At 47.9% G+C, this 18,158-nt stretch overlaps 4 non-coding genes across 4 annotated transcripts; 3 read left to right on the forward strand and 1 right to left on the reverse strand.

Moving 5' to 3' along the window:
- Positions 1–1,736: 1,736 nt before the first annotated feature.
- trnar-ccu (transfer RNA arginine (anticodon CCU)) lies at positions 1,737–1,809 on the forward strand. Its single transcript has one exon. It is a non-coding gene; the product is annotated as a tRNA-Arg (tRNA).
- A 7,429-nt stretch (positions 1,810–9,238) lies between these two features.
- On the forward strand, positions 9,239–9,311 carry trnar-ucu (transfer RNA arginine (anticodon UCU)). The gene has a single exon. It is a non-coding gene; the product is annotated as a tRNA-Arg (tRNA).
- A 6,052-nt stretch (positions 9,312–15,363) lies between these two features.
- trnar-ucu (transfer RNA arginine (anticodon UCU)) lies at positions 15,364–15,436 on the forward strand. The gene has a single exon. It is a non-coding gene; the product is annotated as a tRNA-Arg (tRNA).
- Positions 15,437–17,375: 1,939 nt separating this feature from the next.
- Positions 17,376–17,448, reverse strand: trnar-ccu (transfer RNA arginine (anticodon CCU)). The gene has a single exon. It is a non-coding gene; the product is annotated as a tRNA-Arg (tRNA).
- Between the last annotated feature and the right edge of the window lie 710 nt (positions 17,449–18,158).

The following is an 18,158-nucleotide window of genomic DNA, read 5'->3' on the forward strand; positions in this document are numbered from 1 at the left end:
GGGTGAATCGTCTGAAAGAGACAGCACAGTCACAATGGCTGAAAACCTGCTGAGATTCTCCTGGGGATGGTATGGTGGCTCAGTGGGTAGCACTGCTGCCTCACAGTGTCAGGGACCTGGCTTTGATTCCTCCCTTGGGTGACTGCTCCTGAAGAGTTTCCAAGTTGGCTCCGTGGTTAGCACTGCTGTCTCATAGCACCAGGGACCGAGGTTCAATTTCAGCCTCTGGTGACAGTTTGTGTGGATTTTGCCCTTTCTCCCCGTGTCTGTGTGGGTTTCCTCCAGGTGCTCCAGTTTCCTCCCACATGTAAATTAGCCATGCAAAATTGCCCAGACTGTTCAGGGATGTGAAGGTTAGGTACATTTGGCCGGAGGACACGTTGGGGAGTGAGTCTGGGTGGGCCAAATGGCCTGTTTCCACACTGTATAGAATCTATGAGAAAGACATTTGGACAGGTACATGACAGGAAATGCTTGTGTGCATGTGGACCAAGTGGAGGCAGGTACAATTAGTTTTAAAGTTAATGGCTCCATGACACTGCCCCTTCACTTTGGGAGAGGTGTACACCAAGGCTGCCCCCTGTCCGGCCAGCTGAATTCCCTGTGCGTGGAGCCTTTCCTGTGCCTCTTGTGGAGGAGGTTGTCGGGGCTGGTTCTGCGCAGTGCGGGCACAGGGGGTGGTCATCTCGGCCTACGCTGACCACGTGCTCCTCCCTTTCACCGACCCTGCTGACCTGGAGAGGATGTGTGAGTGCCAGGCCTTGTACTCATCGGTCTCTTCCACCAGGATCAACTGGGCCCAATATTCCAGACGACTGGTCAGTCCGTGACGGGTGGAGTCTCTGCCGGAGGAGTTACGGGGGTTCAGCTGGAGTACCACCATCTCCTCGATCTGGGGGTCTACCTCAGCCCGGCTGAGGAATCCTGGCCGGGGAACTGGCAGGAGCTGGAGGCCAAAGTCTCACCTCGCCCAGGCCTCTGGACAGGACTGCTCTGAGTGCTGTCTCACAGGAGTCGAGTGTTGGTCATAAACCAGCTGGTGCCTGCCATGCTGTGGTACCGGCTGGTCACTTTGGTCCCTCCTCCTGGTTTTGTCACTGACATCCAGAGAATGTTGGTTCACTTCTTCTGGGACAAAAAGATGCACTGGGTCACTGCGCAGGTCCTGAGTCTCCATATTGAGGAGGGCGGTCAGTCGCTGGTGTGCGTTCACACCCAGGTAGCGACGTTCCACCTTCAGACCTTGCAGCGATACCTTTACATTGAGCCCCCCCCTCGGCGGGGGGCCCTGGCGACGTATTTTTTCCACCAGGTGCGTAACCTCAACTACGAGACTCAGCTCCTGTTCAGGGACCGTGATGGTTTGGAGGTCACTCTCAGGACACTGCCTGTCTTTTACCAGGACCTGCTCACGGTCTGGAACATGGTCGAATCGCGTCACGCCTACCCTCCGGCAGGAGTAGCGACTGTCGTCATGGAGACGTTGCTCAGGAATCCGCACCTCCGTACTCGTGGGTTCGAGTGACTGTCGGAGGGGAGGGCCGTGACTGTGAGGGTGACCAGGGTCGGGGACGTGCTGGATGGTGGGGGCCTGGGCTGGACGCTGCCACAGGATATAGCGAGCAGGGCAGCGGTAGACGTCCGGTACGTGGCCACCACCATCCGACACCTTAAAACAGTCAGTGTGTTCTTGCAAAACAAAACTTAAAAGCTGCCATTTTACCATCACACATGTGGCCTCAGTGGCCGAATGGATTAGGCACTGGCCTCCTAAGCCAGGGATTGTGGGTTCAAGTCCCATCTGGGGTGTCTGATGTTTTAACCCTTGTCTTCATGGTGGATCTTCATCCAAGGTCAAGTCGATTTCTCATCTCCTCTGTGTTGGGTTGGTGGTACCTTGTGTCAGAAAAATACAGAATGTTGAGGATATGCAGAATGGAGGGGTGAATCGTCTGAAAGAGACAGCACAGTCACAATGGATGAAAACCTGCTGAGATTCTCCTGGGGATGGCATGGTGGTTCAGTGGGTAGCACTGCTGCCTCACAGCATCAGGGACCTGGCTTTGATTCCTCCCTTGGGTGTCTGTTTGTGTAGAGTTTGCACATTCTCTCCATGGGGTATTCCGGGTGCTTTGGTTTCCTCCCACAGCCCAAAGATGTGCAGGTTCGGTGGATTGGCTTTGGGGAATGCAGGGTGAGAGGATGGGGGTTGGGCCTGGATGGGATGCTCTTCAGAGGGTCAGTGTGGATGTGATGGGCTGAATGGCCTCCTCCCACCCCACTCTAGGGCTTCTCTGAACAAGTTTGGAGCAGATGGTCAGAGCTCCACTGCAAGGCCCAGTCAAGGCTTCGTGAAGGAAGTGGCATCCAGGTGTGTGTTTCCTACCCTACTTTTCCCTGATCTTCCAGAATCTTCTGTGGCTTTGGCCAGTACGATCATGAGCTGGGTTCACATCATCCAATGGGGTCACCCTTCACTGTTGTCATGCCAGGAGCTATAAAGTGGATTGACTCAGGCTGACACTTCTCCAATATACAACCCTCAGTCTGGTTGGAACTGGTTCTTCTCGAATCTTTGTCGCTCTTTGATCTTAGTTGTACTTTTCTCTGGAGGTGATAGCTGCTGTTTAATTTAGTTTGGCCAATTTTCTGTCAGGTCAAATTTCTCCAGCTGAGGATCAATTGAGAATGCCTGATTTTGTTGCCATGGTCATGTGACCACACAGGATTGAGATCAGCTGCACAGTGAAGGTTTCAACCAAATCAAAACCCCAAATAAGACTTGAGCCCACAATCTCTGGTTTAGGAAGTTAGTGCATTATCCATGAGATCACTGGGGCTCCAACAGATAGAGCTACCAATCTATGGACAAAGCAACTTCTGTTTTGGTTGTGTTGCTGTCAGTCTAAGCTATATTCTGTCAACATTACCAGCTGAACCCCAGATTACCTGCATGTTTGGTATTTATGATGAGGTCCAATATGTCAATGGAAATGATTGAAATCTGGGTGTTCAAAGTTGGAACTGATGGGGCTGTGGCTATGCATTTGGGTCCTTACCTTTCTTAGTCAAGGTATTGAATACAATTGCAAGGAGGCTATGATAGAGATATGAGGTAGTTAGGCCATCGTTGGAGAACTTGGAGTGCCACATCCACAGATTGGACAAACATTTGTGGGAAGGCAACTGCTGAGGCTGACTCACAGAGTTTACAGAGGGAGATGGATGGGTTAAGGGAGTAGCCAAAAACTCAGCAAATGAAAGACAATGTGGGAACGTGTGAGGTCATACACTTTGGTAGGAAGAATAAAGCAGCTGGAGTTTATTTCAATGGAGAAAGATAGCAGAAAATTCCAGCACAGACAGATATGAAATGATATTTTGCGGTCTCGCTGTTGATCCTTTGCTGTGACCAACCTTCCTGGTAATATCGGTGAGATGTTCTTGGTTTCTCTTTAGTTCTTGAGTCTGGTTAAGCCGATTGTGATTTGCAGGCCATGGTGAGACTGCGGTCAAGATCACCGTCAGTTTCTTGGATGAAGTCTTCACGACTGGTAACGCTGACAGTCACCACTGGAGAGTGTCTCTGCCATTATCTGCGGTTGGCCCTGCACATCAACGGTTTCATCAGCAAACCTCAAGAGACAACATCCAAAACCTTTGTGCTCTTGAAGCCAAATCGTTTCTCATTAAGACAAGAAACAAAATATCTTTAATGTGATGATGTTGATTTCAACATTCGGGAAGATCAGGGAAAAGGAGCATAGGGACACACACCTGGATGGCAGTCCCTTCACGAAGCCTTGATTGGGCCTTTGACCATCTGCTCCAAACTTGTTCAGAGAAGCCCTAGTGTGGGGTGGGAGGAGGCCATTCAGACCATCACATCCACACTGACCCTCTGAAGAGCATCCCATCCAGGCCCAACCCCTATCCTCTCTCCCTGCACTCCCCAAAGCCAATCCACCGAACCTGCACATCTTTGGGCTGTGGGAGGAAACCAAAGCACCCGGAGTACCCCATGGAGAGAATGTGCAAACTCGACACAAACAGACACCCAAGGGAGGAATCAAAGCCAGGTCCCTGATGCTGTGAGGCAGCAGTGCTACCCACTGAGCCACCATGCCATCCCCAGGAGAATCTCAGCAGGTTTTCAGCCATTGTGACTGTCCTGTCTCTTTCAGGGAATTTCGCCTTAATCCTGCAGATCCCCAAAAGACTTGTATAAGGCAACATGGGACACCACATCCCATCAACTGAATGCAGACATGGGGATGTTTGCAAAGTGGATGAAAGATTAAAGACACAGAAGGAAGGGTCTGAAACCCCAGATGGGTTTTGAACCCACAATTCCTGACGAAGGAGGCCAATGCCTTATCCATTAGGCCACTGGGGCTGCACGATTAAGGCAAAAATAGTAGCCTTTAACAACTGCACCCTGACCTCTCATTGTGTGTTTTTCTGAGTTGTTCACTCTCACAGCAATCTGTGGATCCAAGATGGCGGTGATCTCAGACGATCATGATGCAGAGCTTTGCACCACAGCACAAGGGGGAAGAATTTCTATCCCACCCAATCCGGACCATCGAGATATCCTGGGACTCTGAAAGGGTTGTGGTGTCCCAGGATATTGTGAAAAATCAACTTAGCTGCATTTTCATCGTCCAGGGATGTTGAAGAAGGGAGGAGCAGTGTCTGGGGCCAGGCCCCCGGCCCAGCCTGCAGGATCCTCGGACTCGATAACCTACCAGGCCCTGGGGAAGGAGCTCGCGAAATCTCGCGAGATGTTGGTGAAGCAGATAGAGGTGAAGCTGGCCCCGATCTCTATCATGCTGCAGAAGCATGAACAGCAGCTGGGAGACCTGGAAAAGAGGACGGATGAGGTTGAACACACAGTCACAGTGGTGGAAGCTGATACCAGTTCCTCTAAGGATAGGATCCAAGCATCGGAGGCTGAGGGGTGACCTTACAGAGGTTTATAAAATCATGAGGAGCATGAATAGGGTAAACTGCCAAGGTCTTTTCCCTGTGGTGGGGGACTCCAGAACTAGAGGGTTTAGGTTTAGAGTGAGAGAGAAAAGATATAAAGGAGACCTAAGGGGCAACTTTTTCAGGAAGAGGGTGGTGCGTGTGTGTGGAATGAGCTGCCAGAGGAAGTGGTGGAGGCTGGTACAATTACATCGTTTAAAAGGCATCTGGATGGGTATATGAATAGGAAGAGTTTGGAGGGAGATGGGCCGGGTGCTGGAAGGTGGGACTAGATTGGGTTGGGATATCTGTTCGGCATGGACGGGTTGGACCGAGGGTGTGTTTCTGGGCTGTACATCTCTATGACTCGATGACTGGAAGTGTCAGTCTGAGTAAATCCGTTGTCTAGCTCCTGCCAATGTGACCCCATTGGATGATGTGAACCCGGCTCATGACCCCTTTGACCAAAGCTACAGAACATTCTGGAAGATCAGGGAAAAGAAGGAAATGAACACACACCTGGATGCCAGTCCCTTGGCAAAGCCTTGACTGGGATCTGCAGCAGAGCTCTGACCATCTGCTCCAAACATGTTCATAAAAGCCCTAGAGTGAGGGGGACAAGCCATTCACCCCATCAAGTCCACACACAGCCTCTGAAGAGCATCCCATCCAGGCCCAATCCCTATCCTCTCACCCTCCATTCCCCAAAACCAATCCACTGAACCTGCACATCTTTGGGCTGTGGGAGGAACACAATGCACTCCGAGTACCCCATGGAGAGAATGTGCAAACTCGACACAAACAGACACCCGAGGGAGGAATCAAAGCCAGGTCCCTGACACTGTGAGTCACCATGCCAGCCCCAGGAGAATCTCAGCAGTTCTTTCCCCATTGTGGCTCTGCTGTCTCTTTCACGCAATTTCGACCCAATCCTGCAGATCCCCGACAACTTTGTGCAAGTTCATGTTGGACAGCACTTCCCATCGACTCAATGCAGACATGGGGATGTTTATAATGTAGATTAGAAGTAAAGTTCAAAAAGGGCAACCTATGAATGTTAGCCACTCAGGATAGGATTTGGACCCACAATCCCTGGTGAGGAGCCCAATATCTTATCCATTAGGCCACTGGGGCTACATGTCTGTTGTTAAACTGGCAGCCTTTAAATACTGCACCCTGATGGCTCATACTGTGTTTTTCTCAGTTTTATACTCTCACTGATTGGTTTTTACAACTTCCATCTCATGCTAAAAAATTGGCTGCTTGATAAATCAATCTCGCTTCCCATTTGTCCCCAAACGGACAGACAAGAAACCAACCAAACTCCAACATTGCACAACTAACATCTGAGGAAAATGGAGCAGACAGGAAAATAGCAAAGGGTTCAATGTTATTTTGTGCAGCTCTTTCAAGATATTTGCAGTTAGTGGGGAAGAAGTAGGTGGAGATGTTGCAAAAGGTTGCATTGAGGACAAATGCTTTCTTTGGTTCGACCGCACTTGGAATACTGCGTCCAGGTCTGGTCGCCCTATTATAGGAAAGATGTGGATGCTTTGGAGAGGGTTCAGAGGAGTTTTACCAGGATGCTGCCTGGACTGGAGGGCTTATCTTATGAAGAGAGGTTGACTGAGCTCAGCCTTTTCTCATTGGAGAAAAGGAGGAGGAGAGGGGACCTAATTGAGGTATACAAGATAATGAGAGGCATGGATAGAGTCGGTAGCCAGACACTATTTCCCAGGGCAGAAATGGCTAACACCAGGGGTCATAATTTTAAGCTGGTTGGAGGAAAGTATAGAGGGGATGTCAGAGTCGGGTTCTTTACACAGAGAGTTTTGAGAGCATGGAATGCGTTGCCAGCAGCAGTTCTGGAAGCAAGGTCAATGGGGACATTTAAGAAACTGCTGGACATGCATATGGTCACAGACATTTGAGGGTGCATACATGAGGATCAATGGTCAGCACAACATCGTGGGCTGAAGGGCCTGTTCGGTGCTGTACTGTTCTATGTTCTATGTTCTATGTTCTAAATCAACAGAATCTTAGCGGGCATTCAGCCCATCGTGGCTGCGCTGTCTCTTTCAGACAATTCTCCCCAAGATCTCCCAAATCCTAGAATTGCCTTGTGCAAGTTTCTATTACACATCATTCGCCATAATCTCAACACATGCACAGTGATTTTGAACAGAGTAGTTAAAAATGCAGTCAATTTGGATCGTGATAAAGTTGGCATGGGACAAAAGTCGAGGAGAAAGTGAGGACTGCAGATGCTGGAGATCAGAGCTGAAAATGTGATGCTGGAAAAGCGCAGCAGGTCAGGCAGCATCCAAGGAACAGGAGAATCGACGATTCGGGCATCACCCCTTCTTCAGGAATCATGGGACAAAAGTCAGCTCCAAAGACCAAGCTTAAAACGTAAGCAGCCCAGAGGGAAATTAAACCCACAATCCCACACTTAGGAGGTCAGTGGTTTACCCAATATGCTACTAGGGCACACATAGCCATTTGCCAGTGTAAAGTCTTGGCATCAAGCGAGTGTTACAGCCCAGCATGTTCCAACATCTCAGATGACATGTTGAGGGATACACTCAAGTTTCAGTCAGCTGCTGCCATGGTGTAACAGGGAAACAACACAGTCTCAGGTCTTTCTGACAAATTATCACATCGTTCTTTCAATTTGCAGACCCTCTCGGTGCCTTACAATGAACAGAGATTGGTTCCTGCCCAAGTACAAAATGCCTTTTTGTTCACAACGAGACAGAAGCTTTGAGAAATGTCAACATTCCAATGTTTTGTTGGTTCTTATCTCTCTGCATAGACTGTACACAACTGATTTAGAATCAAGGAAAGCATACCAAACGCCTTCTTCACTATCCTATCGATCTGCGACTCTACTTTCAAGGAGCTATGAACCTACACTCTCAGGTCTCTTTATTCACCAACACTCCCTGGGACATTCCCATTAAGTCTATAAGCCCTGCTAAGATTTGCTTTCCCAAAATGCAGCACCTCACATTGATCTAAATTAAACTCCACCCATCACTCCTCAGCTCATCGGCCCTTCTAATCAAGATCCCGTTGTAATCTGAGGGAACCTTCTTTGCTGTCCACTACACCTCCAATTTTGGTGTCATCTGCAAACTTACTAATGATACCTCATAATGATACTAACATATATATAAATGATGGAAAGTAGTGGACCCAGCACTGATTCTTGTGGCACTCCATTGGACACAGGGTTCCAGTCTGAAAAACAACCCTCCACCACCATCCTCTGTCTCCTACCTTTGAGCCAGTTCTGTATCCAAATAGCTATTTTTCCCTGTATTCCATGAGATCTAACCTTGCTGATCAGTCTCCCATGGGGAACCTTGTCGAAATCCTTACTGAAGTCCATATAGATCACATCCACCGCTCTGCCCTCATCAATCCTCTTTGTGACTTTTTCAGAAAACTCAATCATGTTTTTGAGTCATGATTTCTCCAGCATTTTCTCTGTTTCAGATTTCCAGCATTCACAGCATTTAGCTTTTATTGGACAGCTTGCCATTTCACTTGGCAATGAAAAACGTTTTTTGATTTACACATGAAAGAACTGGAACCAACCTGGTCATTCTAAAAGATGAGAGACTTCACACACAATCCAGATTTTTTTCAATATATACTTTCAGTGACATCACACTGTAAACTTTTGCCATAAATTCTGTGTCTTCCAATCTTATACTCCACAACCACCTGACGAAGCAGCAGTGCTCCGAAAGCTAGTACTTTGAGATAAACCTATTGAACTACAACCTGGTGTTATCTGATTTTTAACAATGCATATTGGAAACTTGCACAAGGTAATTGCAGGAATTGGGAGATCTTGGGGTGAATTGTCTGAAAGAGACAGCACAGCCACAATGGGCTGAATGCCTGCTATGATTCTGTTGATTTGTCCTCAATGCAGCTGTTTGCAACATCTCCACTTACTCCTTCCCCACAAACTGCAAATATCTTCAAGGTGCTACACAAAATAACATTGAGCCCTTTGCTATTTTCTTGTCTGCTCCATATCCCTCAGACTTGAGTTGTGCAACATTGGAGTTTGGTTAATTTCTCGTCTGTCCGTTTGGGGACAAATGGGAAGTGAGATTGATTTATCAAGCAGCCAACAATTTAGCATGAGATGGAAGGGGTAAAAAACAATCAGTGAGAGTATAACACTCAGAAACACACAGTCTGAGAGGTCGGGTGCAGTACATAATGGCTGTGATTTTCTGCTCAGTGTGTGGCCCCAGTGGCCTAATGGATATGGCACTGGCCTTCTAAGCCAGGGATTGTGGGACCGAGTCCCATCTGGGGTGTCAGTCACTTGCTCTTTGTCAACTTGATTTCTCATATACTTTGGGAAAATCTGCATTCAGTTGATGGAAAGTGGTGCTCAACATCTCCATGCAGGATTGAGGTGAATCGTCTGAAAGAGACAGCACAGTCACAATGGCTGGAAAACCTGCTGAGATTCTCCTGGGGATGGCATGGTGGCTCAGTGGGTAGCACTGCTGCCTCACAGTGTCAGGGACCTGGCTTTGATTCCTCCCTTGGGTGTCTGTTTGTGTAGAGTTGGTACATTCCCTCCAAGGGGTATTTTGGGTCCTTTGGTTTCCTCCCACAGTCCAAAAGATGTGCAGGTTCGGTGGATTGGCTTTGGGGAATGCAGGGTGAGAGGATAGGGGTTGGGCGTGGATGGGATGCTCTTCAGAGGGTCAGTGTGGATGAGATGGGCTGAATGGCCTGCACAACTCACGCAAGGACTTTTATGAACAGGTTTGGAGCAGATGGTCAGAGCTCCACTGCAGGACCCTGCTAAGGGTTTGGCGTTCAGGTGTGTTTTCCTCTTCTCCTGTCCCTGATCTTCCAAAATCTTCTGTGGCTTTGGCCAATACGGTCATGACCTGGGTTCACATCATCCAATGGGGTCACACCAATACCCTTCACTGTTGTCATGCCAGGAGCTATAAAGTGGATTGACTCAGGCTGACACTTCTCCAATATACAACCCTCAGTCTGGTTGGAACTGGTTCTTCTTGAATCTTTGTAGCTCTTTGATCTTCGTTGCACTGTTCTCTGGAGCTGACAGCTGCTGTTTAATTTAGTTTGGCTAATTTTCTATCAGGTCAAATATCTCCAGTTGAGGATCAATTGAGAATGCCTGATTTTGTTGCCATGGTCACGTGACCACACAGGATTAAGATCAGCTGCACAGTGAAGGTTTCAACAAAATCAAAACCCCAAATAAGATTTGAGCCCACAATCTCTGGTTTAGGAAGTTAGTGCCTTACCCATGAGATCACTGGGGCTCCAACAGATAGACCGACCAATCGATGGACAAAGCAGCTTCCGTTTTGGTTGTGTTGGTGTCAGAGTAAGCGATATTCTGTCAACATTACCAGCTGAACCACAGAATACCTGCATGTTTGGTATTTATGATGATGTCCAATTTGTAATTCGGACTGTGCTGTCTCTTTCAGGGAATTCAGCCTTCATCCTGCAGATCCCCAAACGACTTGTTTGGGGATCCCCCACATCCCATGCAGATGTTTGCAAAGTGGAATAAAGAGCGAGGACACACAAGGAAGCGTCCATTACCCCAGATGGGACTTGAATCCACAATCCCTGGTTTAGGAGGCCAATGCCTTATCCATTAGGCCACTGGGGCTGCACAGTTAAAGCAAAAATAGCAGCCTTTAAATACTGCACCCTGACCTCTCATTGTGGGTTTTTCTGAGTTTTATTCTCTCACTGCACTCTGGGGATCCAAGATGGCGGTGATCTCAGACGATCATGTTGCAGAGCTTCGCACCACAGCACAAGGGGGAAGAATTTCTATCCCACCCAATCCGGACCATCACGATATCCTGGGACTCGGAAAAGATTGTGGAGTCCCAGGACATTGTGAAAAATCAACTTACCTGCGTTTTCATCGTCCAGGGATGTTGAAGAAGGGAGGAGCAGTGTCCGGGGCCAGGCCCCCGGCCCAGCCTGCAGGATCCTCGGGCTCGATTACCTACCAGGCCCTGGGGAAGGAGCTTGCGAAATCTCGCGAGATGTTGGGGAAGCAGATAGAGGTGAATCTGGCCCCGATCTCTATCATGCTGCAGAAGCATGAACAGCAGCTGGGAGACCTGGAAAAGAGGACGGATGAGGTTGAACACACAGTCACAGTGGTGGAAGCTGATACCAGTTCCTCTAAGGATAGGATCCAAGCATCGGAGGCTGAGGGGTGACCTTACAGAGGTTTATAAAATCATGAGGAGCATGAATAGGGTAAACCGCCAAGGTCTTTTCCCTGGGGTGGGGGACTCCAGAACTAGAGGGCTTGGGTTAGGGCGAGAGGGAAAAGATATAAAGGAGACCTAAGGGGCAACTTTTTCAGGCAGAGCGTGGTGTGTGTGTGTGGCATGAGCTGCCAGAGGAAGTGGTGGAGGCTGGTACAATTACATCGTTTAAAAGGCATCTGGATGGGTATATGAATAGGAAGAGTTTGGAGGGAGATGGGCCAGGTGCTGGAAGGTGGGACTAGATTGGGTTGGGATATCTGTTCGGCATGGACGGGTTGGACCGAGGGTGTGTTTCTGTGCTGGACATCTCTATGACTCGATGACTGGAAGTGTCAGTCTGAGTAAATCCGTTGTCGAACACTTGGCAATGTGACCCCATTGGATGATGTGAACCCGGCTCATGACCCCTTTGACCAAAGCTACAGAACATTCTGGAAGGTCAGGGAAAAGAAGGATATGAACACACACCTGGATGCCAGTCCTTGAGCAAAGCCTTGACTGGGATCTGCAGCAGAGCTCTGACCATCTGCTCCAAACTTGTTCATAAAAGCCCTCGAGTGAGGGGGACAAGCCATTCAGCCCATCAAGACCACACTCAGCCTCTGAAGAGCATCCCATCCAGGCCCAATCCCTATCCTCTCACCCTGCATTCCCCAAAACCAATCCACCGAACCTGCACGTCTTTGGGCTGTGGGAGGAACACAATGCACTCCGAGTACCCCATGGAGAGAATGTGCAAACTCGACACAAACAGACACCCAAGGGAAGAATCAAAGCCAGGTCCCTGACACTGTGAGTCACCATGCCAGTCCCAGGAGAATCTCAGCAGTTCTTTCCCCATTGTGGCTCTGCTGTCTCTTTCAGGCAATTTCGACCCAATCCTGCAGATCCCCGACAACTTTGTGCAAGTTCATGTTGGACAGCACTTCCCATCAACTGAATGCAGACATGGGGATGTTTATGATGTAGATTAGAAGTCAAGTTCGAAGAAGGCAACCTATGAAAGTTAGGCACTCAGGAGGGGATTTGAACCCACGAGCCCTGATTTAGGAGCCCAACATCTTATCCATTCGGCCACTGGGGCTACGCATCTGCTGTTAAACTGGCAGCCTTTAAATACTGCACCCTGATGGTTCATATTGTGTTTTTCTCAGTTTTATGTTCGCACTAATTGTTTTTTACAACTTCCAACTCATGCAAAAAAATTGGCTGCTTGATAAATCAATCTCACTTCCCATTTGTCCCCAAACAGACAGACAAGAAACCAACCAAACTCCAACATTGCACAACTCACATCTGAGGAAAATGGAGCAGACAGGAAAATAGCAAAGGGCTCAATGTTATTTTGTGCAACTCTTTCAAGATATTTGCAGTTAGTGGGGAGGAAGTAGGTGGAGATGTTGCAAAAAGTTGCATTGAGGACAAATGCTTTCTTTGGTTAGACCGCACTTGGAATACTGTGTCCAGTTCTGGTCGCCCTATAATAGGAAAGATGTGGATGCTTTGGAGAGGGTTCAGAGGAGGTTTACCAGGATGCTGCCTGGACTGGAGGGCTTATCTTATGAAGAGAGGTTGACTGAACTCGGACTATTCTCATTGGAGAAAAGGAGGAGGAGAGGGGACCTAATTGAGGTATACAAGATAATGAGAGGCATGGATAGAGTCGACAGCCAGAGACTATTTCCCAGGGCAGAAATGGCGAACACCAGGGGTCATAATTTTAAGCTGGTTGGAGGAAAGTATAGAGGGGATGTCAGAGCGGGGTTCTTTACACAGAGAGTTTTGAGAGCATGGAATGCGTTGCCAGCAGCAGTTCTGGAAGCAAGGTCATTGGGGACATTTAAGAAACTGCTGGACATGCATATGGTCATAGACATTTGAGGGTGCCTACATGAGGATCAATGGACGGCACAGCATCGTGGGCTGAAGGGCCTGTTCGGTGCTGTACTGTTCTATGGTCTATGTAGTATGTTCTAAATCTACAGAATCTTAGCGGGCATTCAGCCCATTGTGGCTGCACTGTCTCTTTCAGACAATTCTCCCCAAGATATCCCAAATCCTGGAATTGCCTTGTGCAAGTTTCTATTACACATCATTCGCCATAATCTCAACACAGGCACAGTTATTTTGAACAGAGTAGTTTGAAAAATGCAGTCAATTTGGATCGTGATGAAGTTGGCATGGGACAAGAGTCAGCTACAAAGACCAAGCTTAAAACGTAAGCAGCCCAGAGGTAAATTAAACTCACAATCCCACACTTAGGAGGACAGTGGTTTACCCAATATGCTACTAGGGCACACATAGCCATTTGCCAGTGTAAAGTCTTGGCATCATTCGAGTATTACATCCCAGCATGTTCCAACATCTCAAATGACATGTTGAGGGATACACTAAAGTTTCGGGCAGCTGCTGCCAATGTGTAACAGGGAAACAACACAGTCTCAGGTCTTTCTAACAAATTATCACATCGTTCTTTCAATTCTCAGACCCTCTAGGTGCCTGACAATGAACAGTGATCGGTTCCTGCCCAAGCACAAAATGCCTTTTTGTTCACAACGATCCAGAAGGTTTGAGAAGTGTCAACATTCCAATGTTTTGTTGGTTCTTATCTCTCTGCATAGACTGTACACAACTGATTTAGAATCAAGGAAAGCATACCAAACGCCTTCTTCACGATCCTATCGATCCCCGACTCTACTTTCAAGGAGCTATGAACCTACACTCTAAGGTCTCTTTGTTCACCAACACTCCCTGGGACATTCCCATTAAGTCTATAAGCCCAGCTAAGATTTGCTTTCCCAAAATGCAGCACCTCACATTGATCTAAATTAAACTCCACCCATCACTCCTCAGCTCATCGGCCCTTCTAATCAAGATCCCGTTGTAATCTGAGGTAACCTTCTTTGCTGTCCACTACACCTCCAATTTTGGTGTCATCTGCAAACTTACTAATGATACCTCACAATCATACTAACATATATATAAATGACGGAAAGTAGTGGACCCAGCACTGATTCTTGTGGCACTCCATTGGTCACAGGGCTCCAGTCTGAAAAACAACCCTCCACCACCATCCTCTGTCTCCGACCTTTGAGCCAGTTCTGTATCCAAATAGCTAGTTCTCCCTGTATTCCATGAGATCTAACCTTGCTGATCAGCCTCCCATGGGGAACTTTGTCGAACGCGTTACTGAAGTCCATATAGATCACATCCACCGCTCTGCCCTCATCAATCCTCTTTGTGACTTTTTCAGAAAACTCAATCATGTTTTTGAGTCATGATTTCTCCAGCATTTTCTCTGTTTCAGATTTCCAGCATTCACAGCATTTAGCTTTTATTGGACAGCTTGCCATTTCACTTGGCAATGAAAAACGTTTTGTGATTTACACATTAAAGAACTGGAACCAACCTGGTCATTCTAAAATATGAGAGACTTCACACACAATCCAGATTTTTTTCAACATATAATTTCAGTGACATCACACTGTAAACCTTTTGCCATAAATTCTGTGTCTTACAATCTTATACTCCACAACCACCTGACGAAGCAGCAGCGCTCCGAAAGCTAGTACTTTGAGATAAACCTGTTGGACTACAACCTGGTGTTGTCTGATTTTTAATGATGATTATTAGAAACTTGCACAAGGTAATTGCAGGAATTGGGAGATCTTGGGGTGAATTGTATGAAAGAGACAGCACAGCCACAATGGGCTGAATGCCTGCTATGATTCTGTTGATTTGTCCTCAATGCAGCTGTTTTGCAACATCTCCACTTACTCCTTCCCCACTAACTGCAAATATCTTCAAGGTGCTGCACAAAATAACATTGAGCCCTTTGCTATTTTCTCGTCTGCTCCATGTTCCTCAGAATTGAGTTGTGCAACATTGGAGCTTGGTTAATTTCTCGTTTGTCCGTTTGGGGACAAATGGGAAGTGAGATTGATTAATCAAGCAGCCAGCAATTTAGCATGAGATGGTCGGGGTAAAAAACAATCAGTGAGAGGATAACACTCAGAAACACACAGTATGAGAGTTCAGGTACAGTACATAAAGGCTGTGAATTTCAGCCTGCCATGTGGCCCCAGTGGCCTAATGGATATGGTACTGGCCTTCTAAGCCAGGGATTGTGGGTTTGAGTCCCATCTGGGGTGTCAGTCACTTGCCCTTCGTCAACTTGATTTCTAATCAACTTTGGGAAAGTCTGCATTCAGTTGATGGGAAGTGGTGCCCAACGTCTTCTTGCACAAGTTTTGCAGGATTGAGGTGAATTGTCTGAAAGGGAAAGCACAGTCAGAATGGCTGAAAACCTGCTGAGATTCTCCTGGGGATGGCATGGTGGCTCAGTGGGTAGCACGACTGCCTCACAATGTCAGGGTCCTGGCTTTGATTCCTCCCTTGGGTGTTTATTTGCATAGACTTTGCACATCCTCTCCATGGGGTATTCCGGATGCTTTGGTTTCCTCCCACAGTCCAAAGATGTGCAGGTTCGGTGGATTGGCTTTGGGGAATGCAGGGTGAGAGGATAGGGGTTGGGTCCTAATGGGATGCTCTTCAGAGGGTCAGTGTGGATGAGATGGGCTGAATGGCCTGCACTACTCACGCGAGGACTTTTATGAACAGTTTTGGAGCAGATGCTCAGAGCTCCACTGCAGGACCCAGTCAAGGCTTTGCTAAGGGTTTGGCGTTCAGGTGTGTTTTCCTCCTCTCCTGTCCCTGATCTTCCAGAATCTTCTGTGGCTTTGGCCAATACGGTCATGAGCTGGGTTCACATCATCCACTGGGGTCACACCAATACCCTTCACTGTTGTCATGCCAGCAGCTATAAAGTGGAGTGACTCAGGCTGACACTTCTCCAATATACAACCCTCAGTCTGATTGGAACTGGTTCTTCTTGAATCTTGGTAACTCTTTGATCTTAGCTCCACTGTTCTCTGGAGCTGATAGCTGCTGTTTAATTTAGTTTGGCCAATTTTCTATCCGGTCAAATTTCTCCAGCTGAGGATCAATTGAGAATGCCTGATTTTGTTGCCATGGTCACATGACCACACAGGATTGAGATCAGTTGCACAGTGAAGGTTTCAACAAAATCAAAACCCCAAATAAGACTTGAGCCCATAATCTCTGGTTTAGGAAGTTAGTGCCTTACCCATGAGGTCACCAGTTTCCAACAGATAGACCTACCAATCTATGTACAAAGCAACTTCTGTTTTGGTTGTGTTGGTGTCAGTCTAAGCTATATTCTGTCAACATTACCAGCTGAAGCCCAGATTACCTGCAGCCAAGATCACCGTCAGTTTCTTGGATGAAGTCTTCACGACTGGTAACGCTGACAGTCACCACTGGAGAGTGTCTCTGCCATTATCTGCAGTTGGCCCTGCACATCAACGGTTTCATCAGCAAACCTCAAGAGACAACATCCAAATCCTATGTGCTCTTGAAGGCAAATCCCTTCTCATTAAGACAAGAAACAAAATATCTTTAATGTGATGATGTTGATTTGAACATTTGGGAAGATCAGGGAAAAGGAGCATAGGGACACACACCTGGATGGCAGACCCTTCACGAAGCCTTGACTGGGCCTTTGAGCATCTGCTCCAAACTTGTTCAGAGAAGCCCTAGAGTGGGGTGGGAGGAGGCCATTCAGCCCATCACATCCACACTGACCCTCTGAAGAGCATCCCACCTAGGCCCAACCCCTATCCTCTCACCCTGCATTCCCCAAAGCCAATCCACCGAACCTGCACATCTTTGGGCTGTGGGAGGAAACCAAAGCACCCGGAGTACCCCATGGAGAGAATGTGCAAACTCTGCACAAACAGACACCCAAGGGAGGAATCAAAGCCAGGTCCCTGACACTGTGAGGCAGCAGAGATACCCACTGAGCCACCATGCCATCCCCAGGAGAATCTCAGCAGGTTTTACAGCCATTGTGACTGTGCTGTCGCTTTCAGGGAATTTCGCCTTAATCCTGCAGATCCCCAAAACCCTTGTATAAGGCAACGTGGGACACCACATCCCATCAACTGAATGCAGAGATGGGGATGTTTGCAAAGTGGATGAAAGAGCAAGGACACACAAGGAAGAGGCCAACACCCCAGATGGGACTTGAACCCACAATCCCTGGTTTAGGAGGCCAATGCCTTATCCATTAGGCCACTGGGGCTGCATAGTTGGCACAAAAATAGCAGCCTTTAAATACTGCACCCTGACCTCTCATTGTGTGTTTTTCTGAGTTTTATTCTCTCACTGCACTCTGGGGATCCAAGATGGCGGTGATCTCAGACGATCATGTTGCAGAGCTTCGCACCACAGCACAAGGGGGAAGAATTTCTATCCCACCCAATCCAGACCATCGCGATATCCTGGGACTCTGAAAAGGTTGTGGAGTCCCAGGACATTGTGAAAAATCAACTTACCTGCGTTTTCATCGTCCAGAGATGTTGAAAAAGGAGGAGCAGTGTCCAGGGCCAGGCCCCCGGCACAGCCTGCAGGATCCTCGGACTCGATTACCTACCAGGCCCTGGGGAAGGAGCTCGCGAAATCTCGTGAGATGTTGGGGAAGCAGATTAAAGGTGAATCTGGCCCCGATCTCTGTCATGCTGCAGAAGCATGAACAGCAGCTGGGAGACCTGGAAAAGTGGACGGATGAGGTTGAACACACAGTCACAGCGGTGGAAGTGGTCCACACGCATCTGTCTGTGACTCGGGCTAGAGAGTCCCCGAACACGATTGATCTCTTGGAACCTGACGTACCTCTCATTGCATGAGAGCCAGTCTCAATACCAGACACTTGGCTGTTCTTGCTACATTCCCCTGAGAATCCATCACCCCCTACATTTTCCAAAACAACATATTTGTTTGAAATGGGGATAA

Source organism: Chiloscyllium punctatum, chromosome 18 (assembly GCF_047496795.1).
Source record: "Chiloscyllium punctatum isolate Juve2018m chromosome 18, sChiPun1.3, whole genome shotgun sequence".
In the NCBI taxonomy this organism is placed as follows: domain Eukaryota; kingdom Metazoa; phylum Chordata; class Chondrichthyes; order Orectolobiformes; family Hemiscylliidae; genus Chiloscyllium; species Chiloscyllium punctatum.